Source organism: Pristiophorus japonicus, chromosome 22 (assembly GCF_044704955.1).
Source record: "Pristiophorus japonicus isolate sPriJap1 chromosome 22, sPriJap1.hap1, whole genome shotgun sequence".
NCBI classification, from domain to species: domain Eukaryota; kingdom Metazoa; phylum Chordata; class Chondrichthyes; family Pristiophoridae; genus Pristiophorus; species Pristiophorus japonicus.
The window spans coordinates 26,071,614-26,097,038 of record NC_091998.1 but is presented as its reverse complement, the minus strand read 5'-3'; the positions used below and the strand labels follow the sequence as shown (position 1 = coordinate 26,097,038).

Below are 25,425 nucleotides of genomic sequence, written 5' to 3'. Positions count from 1 at the left end.
CTGCACTCACTCTCTATTGCAGGAAAGAACCTGGTCATCAGGAGTGAGGTGCTCTCGGTGTTGTACGTGGTGCAGGTCTGGCCCATACCCCGCTCCTGTGCCGTGGCAGTCACCCGAGCCGTCTTCCACTTCGTCTGGAGATCGAAAATGGACCGTGTCCGCAGAGACACGATGTACAAATCTCTGGACAAGGGGGGAAAGGATGTTCCGAACGTCCTGATGGCCACCTTTGTGTGCGGCTGCATCAAGCTGTGCATAGACCCTTGGTACGCAAACACCAAGTGTCAGTACGTGCTGAGATTCTATCTGTCCCCGGTGTTGCGAAGGATGGGTCTGGCCAGGCTGCCGCGGAACACTCCGAGCAGTTGGACCATGCCTCAGCACTGTCCTTCGTGGAAAAGTTTTTCAAGACAAACACCTTTAACCACAAGGCCATAAAGCAGTGGTCGGCACGCAAGGTCCTGGATGCCCTACAAAAGAAGGAGATGATGGATCCTGTCAGACAGTTCCCCGAGCAGACTGTCGAACTCGTTTGGCAGAATGTCTCATCGCCAGAGCTTTCACACAAGCACCAAGACGTAGCTTGGTTGGCAGTGAGAAGGGCCCTACCTATCAGATCCTTCATGCACAGAGACACGGCACTCTGCCCCCAAGTCGGCTGTGGTGCGGGCGAGACTGTCATCCATCTCCTTTGGGACTGCTCCTTTGCAAGGCAGGTCTGGAAGGAGATGCAGTGGTTGGTGTCGAGGTTCATCCCAAGCAGCTCTGTAACACAGGACTCTGTGCTCTGCAGACTGTTCCCAGGGACACACGCCGAGACAGACATCATCTGCTGCTGGAGGGCCATCAACTCGGTGAAAGACGCTCTTTGGTCTTCCCGAAACTTGCTGGTCTTCCAGAGCAAGGAGATATCCACGGCCGAGTGTTGCAGACTGGCGCAATCCAAGGTCCAGGACTACGTGCTGAGGGCCGCACTAAAAATTGGTGCAGTCGCCGCAAAGGCACGGTGGGGAAGAGCCACAGTTTAAAGCCCTTCTGTCACGGTAAACCCAGGGGCTGGAATCAGACCCCCCTCGGGCTGTACTTGTTAATCTGCTTGTATACATAGAGCACCATGTACTGAAAAACACCTGTTGTTGTGCCATGTATAATGAAAGTCTCTGCACTGTTTAGTAACTTGTAAAGAAATGTAAATGTATTCCTATCCGGTCCGTGAACTGCATTCATCTGCATAGTGCTACATGTAACGTGATTGGTGATCGGTATTGAAATGTATCCTGGAATGTAATGTAAACCTGTTCTCATCTGCTCCATTAATGCCGTCATTTGCACAGCACTACATGTAACGTGATTTACGGATTGTACTAAACTGTACCCTGAAATGAAATGCACGCTGGTGCATTGTATGGAACTGCTGTCAGCATCGAAACGAATTGTATGGAATTGCTGACCGCAAGGTACTGAGCTATTTTCCAGTGTATTGTGAAAATTTTATATGAATAAAGTATATTTTTGGAAAAAAAATACTGCACACAGCCCATGAGCCATCAGAATGCTTATGGATGGTTTTCAGTGGTTAGAATCCCAGCAACGATTGGGTTAAATAACCTGACCATAAATTCTACACTCCCTGTTTACATTACAAACCTGGATCATCTTTAACACATAATTTGGAGACTAGAAATGGGACATATTTACATTCCATTTAACAAAATCTGTCTTTGAAATATTTTTAGATCTGCCTGTTTAAGGCCGTAATATAAACTCCCAAGACATCTTGTAAACGGTTTTAATTAATACTGTTGAACTGTATAATGGTGGAGGTGCATTTTACTTTGGTGTGGAGTGAGTCTCTTTCTCAGCTTGCCCACAGGCTGAGATGGTACATCGGAGATCATCGTGGAGAACCTGGAATCACTTCTCTGTGAGAAATCACAGGAGCAGAAAGCACAGAAGGAGGCCATTTGGCTCATCCTGTCTATGCTGGCTTGCTGAGAAAGCTACCAATTAGTCCCACCGCCCTGCTCTTTCCCCATAGCCCTGCAAATAATTTCCGTTACAAGTATATATCCAATTCCCTTTTGAAAGCACAGAAACAGGCCATTTGGCCCAACCAGTCCATGCCACCGTTCATGCTCCACTCGAACCTCCTCCCATCCTCCCTCATCTATCAGCATAACCCTCTATTCACTTCTCCCTCATATGCGTATCTAGCTTTCCCTTAAATGCATCTATTTGCCTCAACTTCTCCCTGTGGTCACGAGTTGAGAAATTGCGCTTTAGAGTTCCAAAGCCCAAATGTTTAATTCTCAGCCCTGATATTTCTGTAGCCTCATCTCAGTCATCCCTACTATATCTGGTTCCTCGCAACATATTATCGCCTCCAGTTCCTCTGTTTTATTATGGAATTGAATCTGCTTCCAATAACAGCAACAACAATTTGTACTTATATAACGCTTTTAACGTAGTGAACCATCCCAAGGTGCTTCACAGGAGTATGAGCCGCATAAGGAAAAATTAGGGCAGGTGACCAAAAGCTTGGTCGAAGAGATAGGTTTTAAGGAGCGTCTTGAAGGAGGAAAGAGAGGCGGAGAGGTTTAGGCAGAGAGTTCCAGAACTTAGGGCCCAGGCAACAGAAGGCACGGCCACCAATGGTTGAGCGATTATAATCAGGGATGCTCAAGAGAGCAGAATTAGAGGAGCGCAGACATCGCGGGGGGTTGTGGGGCTGGATGAGATTACAGAGATAGGGAGGAGCAAGGCAATGGAGGGATTTGAAAACAAGGATGAGAATTTTGAAATTGAGGTGTTGCTTAACCCGAATTCTCTATTAGGTGTGTAGGCCATCTTCAATTGGGGCCTGCAGAGCTGTTGAAAATGTGCCTCAGCTTGTTCACCTGCCAATACACAACATATATGTGCAGTTCTGGTCGCCATATTATAGGAAGGATGTGATTGCACTAAAGAGGGTGCAGAGGAGATTTAGTAGGATGCTGCCTGGAATGGAAAATCTTAGTTATGAGGACAGATTTGATAGGCTGGGTTTGTTCTCATTGGAACAGAGGAGATTGAGAGGAGACCTCATTGAAGTGTACAAAATTTTGAGGGGCCTGGATATAGTGGATAGCAAGGGCCTATTTCCCTTGGTTGAGGGATCAATTTCGAGGAGGCATAGTTTTAAGCTGATTGGTGGAAGGTTCAGAGGGGATTTGATTGGGGGCTTCTTCACACAAAGGGTTGTGGGAGTCTGGAACTTACTGCCTGGAAGGGTTGTGGATTCAGAAACCCTCACCACATTTAAAAGGTGCTTGGATGGGCACTTAAAGTGCTGTAACCTGCAGGGTTACGGACCTAGAGCTGGTAATTGGGATTAGATTGGATAACTTTTGTTGGCTGGCGCAGATACGATAGTAAGTACTGCAGGGAATTGAATATGGCCAGGGTGATGTCCTGAACTAGTTTCGATTACCTGGATGGGTCGGAGAGGAATTTTCCCAAATTTTTTTCCCCCCAATTGGCCTGGGTTTTTATCTGGTTTTTGTCTCTCCCAGGAGATCACATGGCTTCGGTTGGGGTGGAATGTAGATTGTTTTAGTGTAAGGGATGTCGCAGCTGTGTGGGGCGGACTGGTTGGGCTGGGTGCTCTTTACCTTTCCACCATTGTTCATTGTTCATAGGTTTATATGTAACCTTCAGGGCTGCTGACTGAGGGCCGTGTGGTTCTTTGTCGGCCGGCGCGGACACAATGGGCCGAAATGGCCTCCTTCAGCGCTGTAAATTTCTATGTTTCTATTTCTTTGTTTCTATTTACATAACCGTTGCTTAAAAGGCGTTCCATCACCAAACAACTTTCACTGGATTCACTCCTCTACTGTTATACAATTCAACAGAGGCCCCATTATTAATGAAAACAGTTTACAAAATTGTGAATATGAATTAAAATCCTGGTGAAAATCTCATTCATATTCTGTGCCAAAGACGTCAATAGTGAGGTCTTAACTTGTTGGGACTGGTGGTCACGTCAACCTTCAAAGTTGCAGTTTCCAGCTTCTGTTCCTTTGGCATGCAAGGTCTTGTTCAAAGATAGACACCATTTCTATATTCCAAAATATAAAATGAATGCTACTTCACTTCACTACATTGTGAAATCAATAGAGAAAAAGAAAATTAGATCATCTTTTAAACCCGTGAATATTTTTTGTGTCCTGTTACATAAGAAAGCTTTAAGCTCCATGACTTAAAAAAAAATATGATCTAGTAGTGCTAGTTTTGAAGAAAAGACTTGTTAGACATGCTATCCTTTGACATTGCAGCTGGGTGCTTTTGTTCAGCATTTGGGCAGGTTACTGTTGATAATGCCCTTGAAGTGATATTCTGGTGACATTGTGAGGTTACTAACTAGAGGTCACGGGGAGATTCAGGTTTATTCCCATCTACCAGAATTTCAACCATTTCATGTGTAAATGCACGTGACGTTTTAGGAAACAACAAAGCATATGTATAAAAGGACTAAACTTTGCTCACCACTTGTGTGTCCAAATCATCAGCATCATCATAGGCAGTCCCTCAGAATCGAGGGAGACTTGCTTCCACTCTAAACATGAGTCCTTAGGTGACTGAACAGTCCAATATGAGAGCCACAGTCCCTGCCACAGGTGGGACAGATAGTTGTTGAGGGACAGGGTGGGTGGGACTGGTTTTCTGCTGTCTGTGCTTGGTTTCTGCATGCTCTTGACGATGAGACTCAAAGTGCTCAGCGCCCTCCCGGATGCACTTCCTCCACTTAGGGCGGTCTTTGGCCAGGGACTCCCTGGGGATGTTGCACTTTATCAGGGAGGCTTTGAGGGTGTCCTTGTAATGTTTCCTCTGCCCACCTTTAGCTCATTTGCCGTGAAGGAGTTCCGAGTAGAGCGCTTGCTTTGGGAGTCTTGTGTCTGGTATGCGAACAGTGTGGCCTGCCCAGCAGAGCTGATCGAGTGGGGACATGCCAGACACACATGTCCAAATCATGGTAAGCATCGAGTAGCACTGGGAACTAATGCCACAGCAACATTGGTAGCAACAAACCAATGGGCTTAAATGTCCCATTGTAAACAGTTTTGCTGCCTATCATGGTTAAGATATATAGGATGCCCAAAAGCCAATTCCAGTCCATGTTCACCAACTTCTTGGCTGATTCAGGATTGACCAAGGATTTGAAACTGCCAGTCGTAGATAAGGCCATCTCTGACCACTTCCTCGTATAGCTCTCCACCCAAATCCTCCTTCCACCAACCCCCCAACCCTATCTCCTTCTGTGTCCGCCCCGGAAAAAAAACTCTCCTGACTCTCTTACAACTGCACTTATTAACTCCCAACTGTCTAGCCTTTGGTCCTCTTCACCAGGACATTTCTGCAGCCACCGATCTGCTCAATCACATCCTCACCTTTGATGCCTGAGTCCCTATTAAAACAATTACTCTCTCTCACCCTGGCTGTTCCCCCTGGTAGGGCACTGATCTTCGCTCCCTTAAGTCCAAGGGACGCCGATTTGAATTGATATGGCGGACAACTGGTTTAGCTATTCACCGCCATATCAGACTGAATCACATAAAGCAGTATCGGGTCCTGCTCTCGTCTGCCAAAATCGTTCACTATTCCAGAATCATTCTGGAATGTAAAGATAAACCCCGGCATCTATTCTCCACCGCTAACCGTCTTTTTAAACCTCTCTCTCCAGTCTCCACACTCACCTCCGACAACAAGTGTGAGGAGCTCATGGACTTCTTTGTCTCTAAGATTGAGACCATCTGTTAGGCCACCTCTGCCCTTCCTTCCCCTAGTCCACCCGGCCAAACTTTGTCTAAGGTTTACCCCTGCCCTAGCACTGAACTCACATCTTTCTCCAGTTTCTCCGATCTCTCCTCATGACCTTCTGAGCTTATCCTGTCCATGAGACCCACTTCCTGCTCCCTTGACCCTATTCCCACCAAACTGCTGACCATCCAACTTCCTTTTCAAGCTCCCATGTTAGCTGATATTGTTAACGGTTCCCTCTCCTCAGGTACTGATTCCCTCTCCCTCAAATCTGCCGTCATCACCCCCTCTTCAAAAAACCAACCATCGACCCCTCCGTCCTTGCAAACTACTACCCCATCGCCCTTTCCTCTGCAAAGTCCTTGAACGTGTTGTTGTCTCCCAAGTCTGTGCCCATCTTTCCTGTAATTCCAAGTTTGAATCCCTCCAATCCGGTTTCCGCGCCTGCCATAATACCGAGACGGTTCTCATCAAAGTCACAAATGTCATCCTTTGCGACTGTGACAAAGGCAAACTAGCCCTCCTCGTCCTTCTCGACCTGTCTGCAGCCTTTGACACGGTTGACCACTCTATCCTTCTCCAACGCCTCTCCACCATCGTCCAGTTGGGTGGGACTGCACTCGCCTGGTTCCATTCTTATCTATCTAATCATAAGCAGAGAATCACCAGCAACGGCTTCTCTTCCCACTCCCGCATCGTTACCTCTAGTGTCCCACAAGGATCTATCCTTGTCCCTCTCCTATTTCTCATCTACATGTTGCCTCTTGGCGACATAATCCAAAAACACAGCGTCAGTTTCCACATGTACACTGGTGACACCCAGCTCTACTTCACTACCACTTCTCTCGACCCTCCACGGGCTTTAAATTGTCAGATTGCTTGTCTGACATCCAGTTCTGGATGAGCAGAAATTTTCTCCAATTGAATATTGGGAAGACCGAAAACATTTTTTTCGGTCCCCACTACAAACTCTGTTCCCTAGCCACTGACTCCATCGCTCTCCACAACTTCTGTCTGAGACTGAACCAGACTATTCGCAAGCTTGGCGTCATACTTGACTATGAAATGAGCTTTCACCACATATCCGCAGCATAACTAAGACCGTCTATTTCCATCTCTGTAACATCGCCCGTCTCTACCATTGCCTCAGCTTATCCGCTGCTGAAGCCATCATCCATGTCTTTGTTACCTCGAGACTTGACTATTCCAACAAACTCCTGGCTGGCCTCCCACATTCTACCCTACGTAAACTAGAGGTGATCCAAAACCCGAATGCCCGTGTCCTAACTCGCACCAGGTCCCACTCATCCATCACCGCTGTGCTCACTGACCAAGATTGGCTTCCGGTTAAGCAACACCTCGATTTCAAAATTCTCATCCTTGTTTACAAATCTCCTTCAGCCACCACCCACTTCCCCCCCGACCCCCGCCCCCACCACCCGCGAGATGTCTGCGCTCCTCTATTTCAGCCCTCTTGAGCATCCATGATTATAATCACTCAGCCTTCTGTTGCCTAGGTCCTAAGCTCTGGAACTCCCTGCTTAAACCTCTCCGCCTCTCTTTCCTCCTTCAGGACGCTCCTTAAAATCTACCTCTTTGACCAAGCTTTTGGTCACCTGTGCTAATTTCTACTTAAGTGGCTCGATGTCAATTTTTTAATCTCATAATACTCTGTAAAGCGCCTTGGGACGTTTCACTACATTAAAGGCGCTATATAAATACAAGTTGTTGTTGTTGTTAATGTGATCTTCACAACCCACTAGAGAGTTCAGATAGCTGGGTGCTGTGGGGCACAGACAAGAAGCTATGACATAAATGTTATGTATTAGCAGGTGAACAAACTGAGGCCAATTTTCAACAACTGTGTTGGTCCCAATTGAAGATGGTCTGCACTAATCGAGAATCCTCAGTAGATTCCTGTGATACAACTGAAGGTGATAAGTGAGAAAGAAATGAGCCGGAATGATGGTTCTGTCAGCCTCCACTTTATTTAACAAGCCAAAGTGGTCTGAGGAATCACCACATTAAGTCCAGTGCAGATAGGAGCAGTATTGTATAGAGAGTTGACCTTTTTCTGAAGGCCAATGAACGGGAAAATGTTTTCTTTGTTTGTTACCAGATTTACAGAGAATCAACTCAACCATGTTTTGTGGGCAGACATGAAAAAACTGTTGACCAGCAGCTGAGGTAGATTCCATTCGATGTGGGATCCAAGGATCCGAAGGCCCTGCAAGGGGAACCCATCGGGGTGTGCATATGTAATGAGTCCCGACCGAGAAAAACGGGTTGGGCCAGGGTGGATACAGATGGAAGGGCGATAGGATAGTCCTGCCTTGCTGTAACTCTGTCCCGAAGAGAATTGCCCCCCGATATCTGCCCCTCTGATTATGTCCGTACTGCATGCCACAAGTACAGCTTGTCAAGAATTCAAATTTCAATGACTTACTAGCATGTGCTTCCTCTTACTCCATTTAAAAAAATATTTCCTTCAATTGCAGCACTTGCCATAGAGGGAGTGCAATGAAGGTTCACCAGACTGATTCCTGGGATGGGGGGATTGTCCTATGAGGAGCGATTGAGTAGACTCGGTCTATATTCCCTAGGGTTTCGAAGAATGAGAGGTGAGCTCATTGAAACATACAAGATTCTTACAGGGCTTGACAGGGTAGATGCAGGGAGGATGTTTCCTCTGGCTGGGGAATCTAAAACAGGGATCACAGTCTCAGAATAAGGGGTCGGCCATCTAGAACTGAGAAGAGGTGAAATTTCTTCACTCAAGGAGTTGTGAATCTTTTCATTCTCTATCCCAGAGAGCTGTGGATGCTCAGACGTGGAGTATATTCAAGACAGAGATCAATAGTGTCATGTATCTTACATTATTATATATAACTGTATCCTAACATGCTATACATGACTGTAATAAGATATGACCTGTAACCACCAACATACCTTACCACCAGGGGTGCACTTGCAAGAGACAGGTATATAAGAACAGGTCTCAGGCAAGTGCAGCATTCCAGAGCTGTGAAATAAAGGTGCAGGTCCAGAGTGACCTTGACTTCATGACATGCCTTGTGTGAATCTGTACTGAGGGGACAGGACTTTACAAATAGATTTTTGGATATTAAGGGAATCAAGGGATATGGGGATAGTGCAGGAAAGTGGGGTTGAGGTCGACGATCAGCCATGATCTTATTGAATGGCGGAGCAGGCTCGAGGGGTCGAATAACCTACTCCTGCTCCTAATTCTTATGTTCCCTCAGGAGGTGAGTGGTCTTGAGGTTCCGTCAAAGCATCAACACTTGCAGAGGGTCTCCTTATGCAAAAGTTTTCAAACCTTTACGCTATGTGGCACCACGTACAGTGATGACTTTTACTTGATTGATTTGAATGTTTTTTTCTGTCTGATTCCCTGCAATATATTGGAGACAATGGATGTTCGGGTCAGACTGACCTGAAATGATGAGACTCAGCACAGACCAGAAGTAGAACCTGTGACCTTTTTATTGCTTCATAATACACTGGGTAGGGCCTTTACCAATAAACTATTGGAGCAACTTCACAAAGGGTGCCTTTCAACTTCGTTGGGAATCCTTGAAAATGCACACATTCTGGAGGAAGTTATTAAGGAACCTATTGTGTTCCTAACACAGATGAGGCTGCACATAGGGAGGTTAAAGTAACAGTGACCTCAGTCTTTAATAAGACACTCCAGAGTGAGGAACAGGCCTTCAGGGCCGGCTTATATACAGTGCTCCCAAGAGATGACGGGATCCCTTGGGACTTCAGGGGATGAGCTCCCTGGTGTCGGAACATGGGAGTGCATGCTTTACAGATACACAACATCACTCCCCCCCCCCCCCCCCCTCAAAGTCAAAGTGAAAACTATATACAAGGTGAGGCGGTCGGGAGCCTTTCTTTCACTGGTGGACCGCCTCGGTACAAATGTCTGTTTTGGTGTGTTGGCTGTGCTCTCACTGGGCTAGCATGTTGTTGGTCCTGCAGGGCTGCTAGGTGAGCCTGGCCTTGCTGGGCTGTTGGGCGTGATGGGTTCAATTTCCTGGTCCGGCGTGGTGTGTTGATCCTTTGGTTGTGTGTTTTGGGCTCAAAAAAGGTGGTGTCTGATGTGGCTGGTTCAGGGCAGTCTGTGAACCGCAGCCTCGTTTGATCCAGGTGCTTTCTGCAAATTTGTCCATTGTCTAGTTTGACTACAAACACCCTATTCCCTTCTTTAGCTATCACCGTGCCCGCGATCCACTTGGGACCATGTCCATAGTTTAGCACATACACAGGGTCATTCAGATCAATTTCCCGTGACACATTGGCGCGACCATCGTTTACATTTTGTTGCTGCCGCCTGCTCTCTACCTGATCATGCAGGTTGGGGTGAACCAGCGAGAGTCTGGTTTTAAGTGTCCTTTTCATGAGTAGCTCAGCCGGGGGGCACCCCTGTGAGCGAGTGGGGTCTCGTGCGGTAGCTGAGCAGTACTTGGAACAGGTGGGTTTGGAGTGAGCCTTCTGTGACTCGTTTAAGGCTCTGTTTGATGGTTTGTTCTGTCCGCTCTGCCTGCCCATTGGAGGCTGGTTTAAACGGGGCCGAGGTGACATGTTTGATCCTATTGCGGGTCATGAATTCTTTAAATTTGGCACTGGTGAAACATGGCCTGTTGTCACTGACCAGTATGTCAGGAAGACCGTGGGTGGCAAACATGGCCCTCAGGCTTTCAATGGTGGCGGTGGCGGTGCTTCCCGACATTATTTCACATTCAATCCATTTTGAAAAAGCATCCATCACCACCAGGAACATTTTATCGAGAAACGGGCCTGCATAGTCGACATGGATCCTCGACCATGGTCTGGAGGGCCAGGATCACAAACTTAGTGGTGCCTCTCTGGGCGCGTTGCTCAACTGAGCACATACGCTACATTGCCGTACACAGGACTCTAAGTCAGAGTCGATACCAGGCCACCACATGTGGGATCTGGCTATCACTTTCATCATTACTATACCCAGTTATGTGCTGTGGAGTTCCGAGATGAGCCCTCTCCCTGCCCTTTTTTGGTAGCACTACGCGGTTACCCCACAACAGGCAGTCTGCCTAAATGGACAGCTCGTCCTTTTGTCGCTAGTACGGCTTGATTGGCTCTTGCATTTCAACGGGGATGCTGGCCCAGCTCCCATGCAGTACACAGTTTTTTACTAGGGACAGCAGAGGATCTTGGCTGGTCCAAGTCCTAATCTGGCGGGCCGTGACAGGTGATTTATCATTTTCAACGCTTCCATAACCATCAACAAGTCAGCGGGCTGCGCCACCATCAACAAGTTTGCAGACTGCACCATTTCCACCCCCGTGGTGGGCAATGGTAGCCGACTGTGAGCATCCGCACAGTTCTCGGTGCCTGGATGGTATAGTTATACGCTGATAGCACAAGTGCCCACCTTTGTATGCGGGCTGAGGCATTAGTATTTATCCCCTTGTTTTCAGCGAACAAGGATGTGAGGGGCTTGTGATCGGTTTCCATCTCAAATTTGAGGCCAAACAGGTACTGGTGCATTTTCTTTACACCGAACACACACGCTAATGCCTCTTTCTCAATCATGTTGTAGGCCCTCTCGGCCTTAGACAAGCTCCTAGAAGCATAGGTGACAGGTTGCAACTTCCCCGCAACGTTAGCTTGTTGTAATACACACCCGACTCCGTACGACGACGTGTCACATGCTAGCACAAGTCTTTTACATGGGTTATACAATACAAGTATCTCCAAATTTGCGGATGACACTAAGTTGGGTGGCAGTGTGAGCTGCGAGGAGGATGCTATGAGGCTGCAGAGTGACTTGGATAGGTTAGGTGAGTGGGCAAATGCGTGGCAGATGAAGTATAATGTGGATAAATGTGAGGTTATCCACTTTGGTGGTAAAAACAGAGAGACAGACTATTATCTGAATGGTGACAGATTAGGAAAAGGGAAGGTGCAACGAGACCTGGGTGTCATGGTACATCAGTCATTGAAGGTTGGCATGGAGGTACAGCAGGCGGTTAAGAAAGCAAATGGCATGTTGGCCTTCATAGCGAGGGGATTTGAGTACAGGGGCAGGGAGGTGTTGCTACAGTTGTACAGGGCCTTGGTGAGGCCACACCTGGAGTATTGTGTACAGTTTTGGTCTCCTAACTTGAGGAAGGACATTCTTGCTATTGAGGGAGTGCAGCGAAGATTCACCGGACTGATTCCTGGGATGGTGGGACTGACCTGTCAAGAAAGACTGGATCAACTGGGCTTGTATTCACTGGAGTTCAGAAGAGTGAGAGGGGACCTCATAGAAACGTTTAAAATTCTGACGGGTTTGGACAGGTTGGATGCAGGAAGAATGTTCCCAATGTTGGGGAAGTCCAGAACCAGGGGTCACAGTCTAAGGATAAGGGGTAAGCCATTTAGGACCGAGATGAGGAGAAACTTCTTCACCCAGAGAGTGGTGAACCTGTGGAATTCTCTACCACAGAAAGTAGTTGAGGCCAATTCACTAAATATATTCAAAAGGGAGTTAGATGAAGTCCTTACTACTCGGGGGATCAAGGGGTATGGCGAGAAAGCAGGAAGGGGGTACTGAAGTTTCATGTTCAGCCATGAACTCATTGAATGGCAGTGCAGGCTAGAAGGGCTGAATGGCCTGCTCCTGCACCTATTTTCTATGTTCCTATGTTTCTATGTTGGAGCATAAAATGTTTCTGGCTTTTTCAAAAGCAATTACTTGTTTTTTTTCCAATACCCAGTTCTCACCTTTGCGCAATAACACATGTAGGGGCTCTAAAAGGGTGCTTAACCTCGGTAGGAAGTTACCAAAATAGTTGAGGAGTCCCAGGAATGACCGCAGCTCCATGACGTTCTGTGGCCTGGGCGCGTTCCTGATCGCCTCTGTCTTGGCGTCTGTGGGCCGAATGCCGTCCGCTGCGATCTTTCGCCCCAAAAACTCCACTTCTGTTGCCATGAAGTTGCAGTTCGACCTCTTCAGCCGCAGCCCTTCGCGATCCAGTCGCTGGAGGACCTCCTCCAGGTTTTGTAGGTGCTCGGTGGTGGCCCAACCCGTGACCAATATGTCGTCCTGAAAGACCACCATGTGTGGTACCGACTTGAGTAGGCTCTCCATTTTTCTCTGGAAGATCGCTGCAGCCGACCGAAATCCAATCGGGCATCTGTTGTAGATGAACAGTCCCTTGTGCGTGTTGATGCAGGTGTGGCCCTTTAAAGACTCCTCCAGCTCCTGCGTCATGTCGAGCTTGGTGAACGTCTTGCCTCCTGCCAGCGTCGCAAATAGGTCGTCTGCCTTAAGTAGCGTGTATTGGTCCTTTAGTGAGAAACGATTAATAGTTACTTTATAATCGCCGCAAATCCTGACCATGCCATCACTTTTGAGTACTAGAACAATCGGGCTGGCCCACTCGCTGAATTCCACTGGGGAGATGATACTCTCGCGTTGCAGCCTGTCCAGCTCAATTTCCACTCTCTCCCTTATCATGTGAGGTACCACTTGCGCCTTGTGGTGAATGGGTCGTGCCTCTGGGACCAAGTGGATCCGCACCTTCGCCCGGAAAAGTTTCGGCTCAAAAAGGGAAGGAAATTTGTTAAGAACCTGGATACATGAGGCCTCATCGACATGTGATAGCACTCGGATGTCATCCCAGTTCCAGCTGATTATGCCCAGCCAGCTCCTTCCAAGTAGTGTGGGGCCATCGCCCAGGACAATCCAGAGTGGCAGTTCATACATCGTGCCCTTGTAGGTGACCTTGACCATGGCGCTGTCCAAGACAGTGATAAGCTCTTTGGTGTACATTCTCAGTTTCGTGTGGATGGGGCTCAGGGCTGGACTGAATGCCTTGTTGCACCACAGTCTCTCAAACATCTTTTTACTCATGATGGATTGGCTAGCACCAGTGTCCAGTTCTATGGTTACGGGTAAGCCATTCAATTTTACGTTTAGCATTATAGGTGGACATTTTGTCGAAAATGTGTGCACCCCGTGTACTTCAGCATCTGCCTCCTCTCTCTGAGGCTCGAAATTGCTTTCATCCACCATGGACCGATCTTCCTCTGCCACGTGGTGGTTTGCAGGTTTTGCAGAACTTGCAGCTCATTTGCAAGCTCGTTGGAGGTGCCCCATTGTTCCACAGCTCTTGCAAACATACCCTTTGAAGCGGCATGAATAGGCTGAATGGAAGCCTCCACAATGCCAACAAGGTGTGAATTGCCTTGCATTCATCCTTTATTGGGGACTCTGAGTCATCTGGGTCACCTGAGGCCTGCTGGCAGTTGCAGACTCGTGGGTTCTGCCCTGTATATTTCTTCTCGCAAACACAGTTCCAGTTAATTTATGAACATTGCTAGCACTTGTGTGCTGAGAGATTTGTTTGGTGTTGTCACTGGTGGACATAAATGCCTGTGCTACCGCAATGGCCTTACTGAGGGTCGGTGTCTCTACAGTCAAAAGTTTTTGTAGGATGGTCTCGTGCCCAATGCCCAGCACAAAAAAGTCTCTGACCATTTGCTCCAGGTAGTCATCAAACTCACATTGTCCTGCAAGTCGCCTTAGCTCGGCAACGTAGCTCGCCACTTCCTGACCATCAGATCGCTGGCACGTGTATAACCGATACCTCGCCATCAGCACGCTCTCCCTCGGGTTAAGATGCTCCCGAACCAGTGTACACAGCTCCTCATATGACTTATCTGTGGGTTTCACCGGAGCCAGAAGATTCCTCATGAGGCTGTAGGTCGGTGCCCCGCAGACTGTGAGGAGGACCGCTCTCCTTTTTGCAGCGCTTCCTTCTCCGTCCAGCTCGTTGGCTACAAAGTACTGGTCTAACCGTTCGACATAGGCTTCCCAGTCCTCACCCTCTGAGAACTTCTCCAGGATGCTCACAGTTTGCTGCATCTTTGCGTTGGATTCGTATTCTCGTTGCCAGTTATTGTGTTTCTAACACAGATGAGGCTGCACACAGGGAGGTTAAAGTAACAATGACCTCAGTCTTTAATAAGATACTCCAGAGTGAGGAACAGGCCTTATGGGCCGGCTTATATACAGTGCTCCTTGGGACTTCAGGGGATGAGCTCTCTGGTGGCGGAACATGGGAGTGCATGCTTTACAGATACACAATAGAACCCAACTCAATAGGCAGATGATTGAGTGAAACTGCCCGTTAAAGATTGAGAGATCTGCACAAAAAAGGGTAGTCAAGGAAATGGTGTATAACAGGTGTATAGAAGGCACCTCAAGTCGCTGGAGATATATCACCAATGATCTATCCACAAGATCCTGCAAATCCCCTGGGAGGACAGGCGCACCAACATCAGTGTCCTCGTCCAGGCGAACATTCCCAGTATTGAAGCACTGACCACACTCGATCAGCTTCGCTGGGCAGGCCACATAGTTCGCATGCCAGACACGAGACTCCCTAAGCAAATGCTTTATGCGGAGCCAAAGGTGGGCAGCGGAAACGTTACAAGGATACCCTCAAAGCCTCCCTGGTAAAGTGCGACATCACCACTGACACCTGGGAGACCCTGACCGAAGACCGGATTGTTCAGCCACCAAAGAACTCACTTTGGGAGTTGAGGCAAGTCTTCCTCGATTCCAATGGACTGCCTATGATGGTATAACAGAGCAAGGTCAAAGAGTCTGACTCCCCGCGCCCCCTTTCCCTGGTACTAATAATTGATGGTTAATAAGGAAAGGTGATTGATATATTCACTGGAGGTGGCATAAGACTGTGAGTGGCCCAGCAAGCCTAAATGTAAGATCATTCTCCCCTCTTGTAGAAACAAGGCTTTGAGCAGTAGTAGGAAAAAATGACCAAGAGCTGTGGATCACAGCTGAGAACAAAATAACTTGGATTTATAGAGAAATTTTACATCCACTTGAAATCCAGGTAGAGCTGAGACCACAGATCAGGGATTTAACCCTTGACCACAAGACTTACTGCCACAACACATGGTGATTTAGCCACTGCACAAGGGAGAGCTCAACCGAATGCATAGACCTATTCCTTTTGACTGTACCTGCCACACCCTGCACTGCAGAGCACTAAAATGTTGAAGTCCCACTCGTTAGCCACTACATTTTGTTCTTCATTTGTTCTCAGGACACGGGCAATGCTTGGAGGCTACGTTTTGTGCCTATTGCTGGTTGCCCTGAAAAGGTGGTGATAGTGGGCTTTTTTTGGTGAGCAGTGACTGCTTCATTTTACAATCGAGTAACTTGTTAGATCACTTCAGAGACCACTAAGAGTCAACCATGCAGTGTGGAATAGAGTCAAATGTAGATCAGATCAGGTTGGGCGGGTGGTAGAAGATTCTCTTCTCTGAAGGACATTAGTGGATCTGGGATTGGCCCACAAATCACCAGATTTATTGAATTCAATTTCACGGCTTGCCACAGGAGTATTGTGAACTCCCGATCTCTGGATTACTAGTCCAGTATCATAATCACATTACCGGATCCGATATGATGGCAGTTACATAATCTCAGCTAGAGCTAGTTATTTGTCGGGAGATGCTGAGCTAAGGCCAAATTCTCTTCCAGAGGTACATAGGAACAGAAGGAGGCCGATCATTCAGCCCCTGGAGCCTGCTCCACCATTTAATTTGATCATGGCTGATCTGTACCTCGATTCCATTTACCAGCCTTGCTCCATATCCCTTGATACCCTTACTGAACAAGTATCAGATCTCAGTCCTGAAAGCTCCAATTGACACTGCTCCATACATAAGGAGAGAATGAGGAGATGAACATTTGTACATCTCCTTGTGACCGGTTACAGAGCAGCAATGGCAGAGAACTGAGCCTAGATTTCTTCATTAGTGGCATTAAAACAACCCTCAACAACATACTTAGCATCCGATGTGAAATTTCTTGTTCGTTGTCTCTTAGTTGGGGATAGCATATGAGACAGGAAAAGAGAATAAATACCTTAAAAAAGGAAGTCGTCTTTTCAATCAAGAAGTTTTTAATAGCAATGAGGCACCAAAAAGCAGACTTTTACTAAGAACAAGACCGTGCCAATTTTCTACCCTTCTTTGCTGAAGACAATGATGGTGGAACAGTTCCACAGAGACTTTAAAAGAAAATCATTCTGGGGATGAGGGTGTTGCTGGTAATGCTGGCATTATTGCCCATCTCCCGTTGTCATTGAGAAGGTGGTGGTGAGCCGCCTTCTGCTGCAGTCCATGTGGTGAAGGTGCTCCCACGGAACTGTTAGGTCGAAGGTTCCAGGGTTTAAGCCAGTGACAGTGCTTATCCAAGTGCCTGTTAGAATTCTAATGGATTTCTCCTTTTTCTTCTCCTGTGGATGTAATCGAGGTGCTTGTGCTGTGTTTTCTGCTCCCTCCATGCTGCTGCAGGAGGGCGATGGCTGCAAAGCCAGGTCGCTGATTACAGTGCGGGCAGGAACAGCAGGAAGGGCGAAGCAGCGGCAAGAGTTTGTAGAGGGGAGTGACTGGGGCCCAGGAGAGGCGTGAATCTGGGACTAGAAGAGGTGAGGGCCCAGGGGCAGCACGGGCCAGCCCACACTGCGATATGTGTGCGCACTAGGTCCGTGCAGCAGAGCTGGTCTCCAGTTAGTCTTGGGTAATCCTTGCCACTGGACCAAGACCTAGCTCTCTCAAGCCCGTGTGGTGGCTGGTGTGCAACGGCCACCACACGTTAAAAAAATCCACGCACAGGCATCTTCCACCCTTCACGATGTAGGCCCCTCATTGAAACACCTGTGAACGCATCCATTTTTGGCATGGAAGTGGGTCATCCTCGCTTCGAGGGACTGCCTATAATGCTGTGTTTTCTATGATCTTGTAACCTGAGATATGGCATTTAGCATTTTTGTGTTTCTTCAAAGCCTGTCCTTCTCTGTGGGCAGGAACTCTGATTGAGATCTCATGTCTCATCGTTTGACATCGTTTGACAATTGTTTCGATGAGGACGTTTAGCTCTACTCAAGGAGACGCTCATTGAACTGCTGCCTACTTTGCACCTGATCTTTAACATCTGTACTTGTATAATACAACTTTTATAAACATAGAAACAGAGAAACATAGAAAATAGGTGCAGGAGTAGGCAATTCGGCCCTTCGAGCCTGCATCACCATTCAATGAGATCATGGCTGATCATTCCCTCAGTACTCCTTTCCTGCTTTCTCTCCATACCCTTTGATCTCTTTAGCCATAAGAGCCATATCTAACTCTCTCTTGAATATATCAAATGAATTGGCATCAACTCTCTGCGGTAGGGAATTCCATAGGTTAACCACTCTGAGTGAAGAAGTTTTTCCTCATCTCAGTCCTAAATGGCTTACCCCTTATCCTTAGACTATGATCCCTGGTTCTGGACTTCCCCAACATCGGGAACATTCTTCCTGCATCTAACCTGTCCAGTCCCGTCAGGATTTTATGTGTTTCTATGAGATCCCATCTCATCCTGCTAAACTCCAGTGAATACAGGCCCATTTGATCCAGTCTCTCCTCATATATGAGTCCTGCCATCCCGGGAATCAGTCTGGTGAACCTTCTCTGCACTCCCTCTATAGCAAGAAAGTCCTTCCTCCAGTTAGGAGACCAAAACTGAACACAATATTCCAGGTGAGGCCTCACTAAGGGCCTGTACAACTGCAGTAAGACCTCCCTACTCCTATACTTAAATCCTCTAGCTATGAAGGCAAACTCTGACTGAAATGTGCAAAAGTTGCACTGGTAGAACTTGTACCAGTCTACAGAGGATAATATGAATATAACAACAACTTGTATTTATGTGGCGCCTTTAACGGAATGAAACGTCCCAAGGCGCTTCATAGGAGTATCATGTGATAAAAATTTATAGGTAGAAATTAGCGCAGGTGATCAAAAGCTTGATCAAAGAGGTAGGTTTTAAGGAGCGTCTTGAAGGCGGAAAGAGAGGTAGAGATGTGGATAGATTTAGGGAGGGAATTCCAGGGCGTGGGACCTAGGCAACAGAAGGCACGGCCACCAATGGTTGAGCGATTATAATCAGGGATGCGCAAGAGGGCAGAATTAGAGGAGTGCAGGGATATTGGAGGGTTATGGGGCTGGAAGAGATTACAGAGATAGGGAGGGGCAAGGCCATGGAGGGATTTGAAAATTAGAATGAGAATTTTGAAATCGAGGCATTGCTTAACTGAAAGCCAATGTAGGTCAGCAAGCACAGGGGTGATGGGTGAGCGGGGCTTGATGCGAGTTAGGACAGGGGCAGCCGAGTTTCCGGTCACCTTTAGTTTCCGTAGGGTGGAATGTTGGAGGCCAGCCAGGAATGCGTTGGAGGTAACAAAGGCATGGATAAGGGCTTCAGCAGCGGATGAGCTGAGGCAAGGGTGAAGACGGGCGATGTTACAGAGGTGGAAATACAATAAATAATGGTAATCACAAACAGGAAGGGGAGGATTGGACTCAATTGGGGCGTCAGATGTAGCTTGGTGGTAGCACGCTTGCTTCTAAGCCCAAAGGTTGTGTGTTCAAGTCCCACTCCAGAGACTTGAGCACATAATCTAGGCTGACACTCCAGTGCAGTAAGAGAGAGTGCTGCACTGTCAGAGGTGCCATCTTTCAGATGAGACATTAAACCAAGGCTCCGTCTGCCCTCTCAGGTGGACGTAAAAGATCTTGTGCGCAAATTGGCTGCCGCGTTTCCTACATTACAACCAGGACTACGCTTCAAAGGTATTAGATGTAAACGCTTTGGGATGTCCTGAGGTCGTGAAAGGCACTATATAAATGCAAGTTTTTCTTTCTTATTTATAAGTGCTCCCAGCATAACATTTTACACCCTTGGAAGGGTTGCAGAGAGGATTTGCCAGAATAGTACCAGGGACGAGGGACTTCAGTTATGTGCCTGCACTCGAGAAGCTGGGCTTGTTCTGCTTAGAACAGAAAAGCTTCAGGGGTGGTTGTCGAGTGCGACAAGGATTGGACTTGGCTCTTGTCCTCCACAGGGGGAATTTTCAGAAAGAGCTCATATTGTACAAATAACTAAAAATGACCAAGGATGGAAGCGTGAAGTGAAAAGAGGAAATCTTGGACAGGCACAACAGGTCAATCAGCCTCTGTAAAGAGAACAGACAGGTTAACATGTTTGGACTAAGGCTGTAATGAGGTCTGGAGCCGGGTGATTCTGACAGAACCCAAACTGAGCATCGTGAGCAGGTTATTGATGAGTAATTACCTCTGGTTAGTACTGTCAATGACAACTTCCATCACTTTGCTGAACCAGACATGAGCCAAGGAAAATCCTATCGGTAGAGGGCTTCGGGAACTATATACAATCGAGGGACTTGAGCACATAAATCTAGGTTGATACTCCAGTGCGTGCTGAGGGATTTTTTACATCTTTCGGATGAGACGTTAAACCGAGGCTCCATCTGTTCTCTAAGGTGGATGTAAAAGATCCAATGGCACTATTACAACAGTGACTACACTCTAAAAGTACTTCATTGGCTTTAAAGTGCTTTGAGACGTCCAGTGGTCGTGAAAGGCGCTATATAAATCCAAGTCTTTCTTTTTTATTTATATATTTTAAAATACAAGAAGCTATATCTGTAAATGCACTTACAATTATACTTGGACTGATATTATAAACATATACATATGAATATATTATCAAATTCCTACCTGCCTGTTCACCTGCATGGCGAGGGTCCCACTGCACTATTCAGTGATTTCTCCCAATGTCCTGGTCAACACTCTTCCCTCAACCAACATCACCAAAATACAGATTCATTGGTCATTCATCTCATTTGTCTTTGTGGGAGCTTGCATTGGTTATAAAGCGCTTTGGGACACCTGGAGGTTGTGAAAGGTGCTATATAAATGCAAGTCTTTTTTCTTCATATAACATCTTCTCACAGTCTTCCTGAAGCACTTCACAACCAATCGATTGTTTTTTTGAAGTGTAGTCACTGTTGTAATGTAGGAAAGGCGGCAGCCAGTTTGCGCACAGCAAGCTCCCACAAAGTGATAATGACCAGATAGTCTGTTTTTTTAGTGATGTTAATTGAAGGATCAATATTGGCCAGGACACTGGGGATAACTCCCTTGCTCTTGTTTGAAATAGTACCATGGGATCTTTTACATCCACCTGAGCGAGCAGACGGGGCCTCGGTTTAACATCTCATCCGAAAGACGGCACTTCCAACAGTGCAGCACTCTCTCAGCACTGCACTGGGAGTGTCAGCCTTGATTTTTCTGCTATAGTTCTTTCTAAACAATAATTAATAATTTTAACTGCCATTCTCCCAAATGTTGGTAAATATGTAACAGTTTATATTGTTTATTGAGCACCATCGAAAATGAAAAATGATCATTTTTGGATAGAAGAGATGAAGGTTGCACAACTGATACATCAACCTGTCTTTTTGTTCCTGCCAATGCTGACTGCCCCGCTGTGCCCAGCATTTTCTGATTGCACTTCAGATTGTACAACACACAGGAAAAGTTCCATAATCCACGAGGTTGCAGTATTGCAACAGTATCACTGAGAGCAGATCTTCCTGTCCGCGGAGCGCTTGCTGGCAACAGACCTTTGGGAGGACCTATCATGTAATAAAAAGCAGCAAGCTTGTTTGAGGCTGGTCTCTCATCCACACTATTTAAAACAGGAAGAAGCTCGTTAGCTGCTAGCTTGACAGCGAAAAAGTTCAAAGTGCAAGAAACAGGAGCTGTAAGTATTAACACTGAGGGGCTTTCTGTGTGCGAAGGATTTGCAACTTCAATTAACTGGGGCAGACCTTGCTGTGGGTAGATTGGTTGTTGCCAGGAACCAGCCAGTGATTGGCAGGACTGTTGACGAATTCTGCAAGGGCACGCCCTCACATTCTCCGCTGTTGAATCTTGTCTAATGTTACTGTGTATGTGTGTGTAAGGAGAGCGGGTGACAGTGTGCACCACGCTTCTTGTGCTGATTAAAGTATCTGGACTTCACCACCCCTTCACCTTCACAGATGTGCTGACTGGGATTCTGCCGAGATGCTGTAAAGACTGTGTGGCTTTTCAGATCTGAAATCTCCTCAACGCGTCCAGTTTCTGTTAAAGGGCTGAGCTGTTAAAGGAAATTGAATGTTTGCTGCCAAACCAGTGGCTCAGGTAACTAAAAAAAAATTCTGTTTCTCCTTTAACTGTTAATTGAGTTGGTCTGCTTTCCAACTGTTTCTTTGCCACTGACTTTCATTTAACGTTGTATGCAAAAAGAGAAGTGATTAACATATGAAACGCTTCAAAGCAGATGGTATTGCTCAGGAACTAGTATATGTTTAAATGGGTGAGTGCAGGAAGAATGCTATTCAATGCAAAGGCTCCCCTGATGGTCCAACTGTTGTAATTGTGAACCAGACCAGAAGATGCCAGTCTGTTGCATCTGCTCTGGGCTGTGGTTAACTGATCAAGTCATCCTTGTTCGAGGGACCGCCTATGATGATGGGTTACGGGCTCAAGTCCCATGTCCGAGACTTGAGCACAAAATCTAGGCTGACACTCCCAGCGCAGTGTTGAGGGAGTGCTGCACTGTCGGAAGTGCCGTCTTATGGGTGAAACGTTAAACTGAGGCCCCGTCTGCTCTCTCAGTTGGACGTAAAAGATCCCATGGCACTATTTCAAAGAAGAGCAGGGGAGTTCTCCCCGGTGTCCTGGCCAATATTTATCCCTCAATCAACATCACTAAAACAGATTATCTGGTCATTATCACATTGCTGTTTGTGGGATCTTCCTGAGCATAAATTGGCTGATGTGTTTCCCACATTACAACAGTGACTACACTCCAAAAAGTACTTCATTGGCTGAGAGGCACTTTGGAAAGTCGTGAAAGGTGCTATATCAATGCAAGACTTCCTTTTCACAGTTGGAGAAAGGATATCTCACTCCTTCTGATAATATTTCTAATAGGTTTATCTTCTTTCCTGATCGCTGGCCTCTGACTCCCGCCTGTGTGCCATGATCAGGTTGTGCGAAGATAGGAATGGGCTCGGGTACAGCATTGGCCATTCGGCCGAGATTGCGTGGGATGTGTGTGCCCACGGATCTCCCCTGTACTCCAGCGCGAGCTAGTGCCTTCGAGAAAGTGGGGAGCAGGGCGGAGCGGGGGTGTACAGGAAGGGGAGTCAAAAACGAGAGAAAATCGAACAAAGACCTTTTCGCCCAAGATAAAGAAGAGAGAGGTGCGTGTCCAGGCTGCAAAAACAGGATGTGCAGATACCACTAACGTTGCATAAATGGGGCACAGCAACCAGCAGCACTGCTGACTTTACAAGGGAGATAAACAGGAAGACTTTTGCGTGTTAGTAAGTACTGTGACTGTTCACTTAAATATGGCATTCATCTGTTTTCCGAATATAGAATGTTTTTTTAAAGTCTGTTTACATATAGTGAGTTTTCACATTCGACTGTAGTAGATTAGTAGATTTTAACAGGCACTTAATGGAAAATGTTTGTGTGACATTTGCTGGATCGTGGATAGACTAGAGAAGCTGGGGTTGTTCTCCTTGGAGCAGAGAAGGTTGCGAGGAGATTTGATAGAGGTGTTCAAAATCACGAGGGGTCTGGACAGAGTAGATCGAGAGAAGCCGTTCCCATTGGCGGAAGGGTCGAGAATCAGAGGAGACAGACTTAAGGCGATTGGTGGAAGAACCAAAGGTGATATGAGGAAAAACCTTTTTTACACAGCGAGTGGTTAGGATCTGGAATGCACAGCCTGAAAGGGTGGTGGAGGCAGATTCAATTACTGCTTTCAAAAGGGAATTGGATAAGTATCTGAAGGAGAAAAAAAGTGTGCAGGGCTGGGGGGAAAGAGCGAGGGGAGCGGGACTAGCCGAGGTGCTCTTGCAGAGAGCCGGCATGGGCTCGATGGGCCGAATGGCCTCCTTCCATGCTGTAACTATTCTATGATTCTTTACATTATACAGTAGGAGGTGTAAAGTAAGAAAGAATGAACTTGCATTTATTTAGCACCAAAACACTTTACAACCAATAAAGTACTTATGACGTGTAACTACTGTTGAATGTAGGGAGAACTGGCAGCCAAAATTGCACTCAGCAAAGTCCCACAAACAGCAATGAGCTAATGATAATCTACTTTTAATGATGTTGGTTGAGGAATAAGTTTTGGTCAGGACACCAGGGAGAACTCCCCTGTTCTTCAAAATAATACAATGGGATCTATTATGTCCACTTGAGAAGGCAGACAGAGCCTCGGGTTAACGTCTCATCTGAAAGATGGAACATCTGACAGTGCAGCACTCCCACAGCACTGCAATGAGGTGAGAGCCTAGATATTGCGCTCAAGCCTCTGGAGTGGAGCTTAAACCCACAACCTTTTGACTCCCGAGGTGAGAGTGCGACTCACTGAGCCACGGCTGACAGTAGGAATGTGAAATACAGGAATCTTTCCCTTGTATTTACAATAGTACTGGGACTAACTGCATTAATACTGCAGTTATATATGTATTATATCAAAGCTCCATCTGACTGTTCAGGCATTACTTCTGGTCATCTGGAGAATACAAAATTTCAATGTTCTACCTCCGTCTCCTCCTTTTACGACGCTCCTTAAAACCTGCCCCTTTGACCAAGCTTTTGGTCACCTGTCCCAATATCTGCTGTGTGAAGCACACTACGTTAAAGGCGCTGTATCAATACACGTTGTTGTTGCAGAAAATGTCCCAAGGCTCTTCACATATGTGTTATAAGAAAAACATTTGACACCAAGCCACATAAAGAGAAATTAGGGTCTTAAGAGAAGTAGCGGTAGGGATTGTGGATGCATTGGTTGTAATCTACCAAAATTCCCTGAATTCTGGGGAGGTCCCAGCAGATTGGAAAACTGCAAATGTAACGTCCCTATTTAAAAAAGGAGGCAGACAAAAAGCAGGAAACTATAGACCGGTTAGCCTAACATCTGTGGTTGGGAAAATGTTGGAGTCCATTATTAAAGAAGCAGTAGCAGGACATTTGGAAAAGCAAAATTTGATCCGGCAGTGTCAGCATGGATTTATGAAGGGGAAGTCATGTTTGACAAATTAGCTGGAATTCTTTGAGGATGTAATGAACAGGGTGGATAAAGGGAAACCAGTGGATGTGGTGTATTTGGACTTCCAGAAGGCATTTGACAAGGTGCCACATAAAAGGTTACTGCACAAGATAAAAGTTCATGGGGTTGGGGTAATATATTAGCATGGATAGAGGATTGGCTAACAAACAGAAAAGAGAGGAGGGATAAATGGTTCATTCTCTGATTGGCAATCAGTAACCAGTGGGGTGCTGCTGGGACCCCAACTATTTACAATCTATATTAACGACTTGGAAGAAGGAACTGAGTGTAACGTAGCCAAGTTTGCCGACGATACAAAGATGGGAAGAAAAGCAATGTGTGAGGAGAACACACAAAATCTGCAAAAGGACATACACAGGCTAAGTGAGTGGTCAAAAATTTGGCAAATGGAGAATGATGTTGGAATGTGTGAGGTCATGCACTTTGGCAGAAAAAAATCAAACAGCAAGTTATTATTTAAATGGAGAAAGATTGCAAAGTGCTGCAGTACAGCGGGACCTGGGGCACTTGTGCATGAAACACAAAAGTTTAGTATGCAGATACAG

At 46.6% G+C, this 25,425-nt stretch overlaps 1 protein-coding gene across 2 annotated transcripts in view; it reads left to right on the top strand.

Moving 5' to 3' along the window:
* The first annotated feature begins 21,477 nt into the window (after window positions 1-21,477).
* The window catches only part of pald1a (phosphatase domain containing paladin 1a), a 327,452-nt gene continuing 323,504 nt past the window's right edge, over window positions 21,478-25,425 (top strand). Inside the window, exons 1-2 of one of the 2 annotated variants that reach the window (XM_070865787.1) lie at window positions 21,478-21,502; window positions 21,783-21,924. The gene's annotated coding sequence lies outside the window, so the exon portion shown is untranslated. Of the gene's footprint in view, window positions 21,503-21,712; window positions 21,925-25,425 lie in introns of those variants that run through there. The other variant, XM_070865785.1, reaches the window with a different exon arrangement.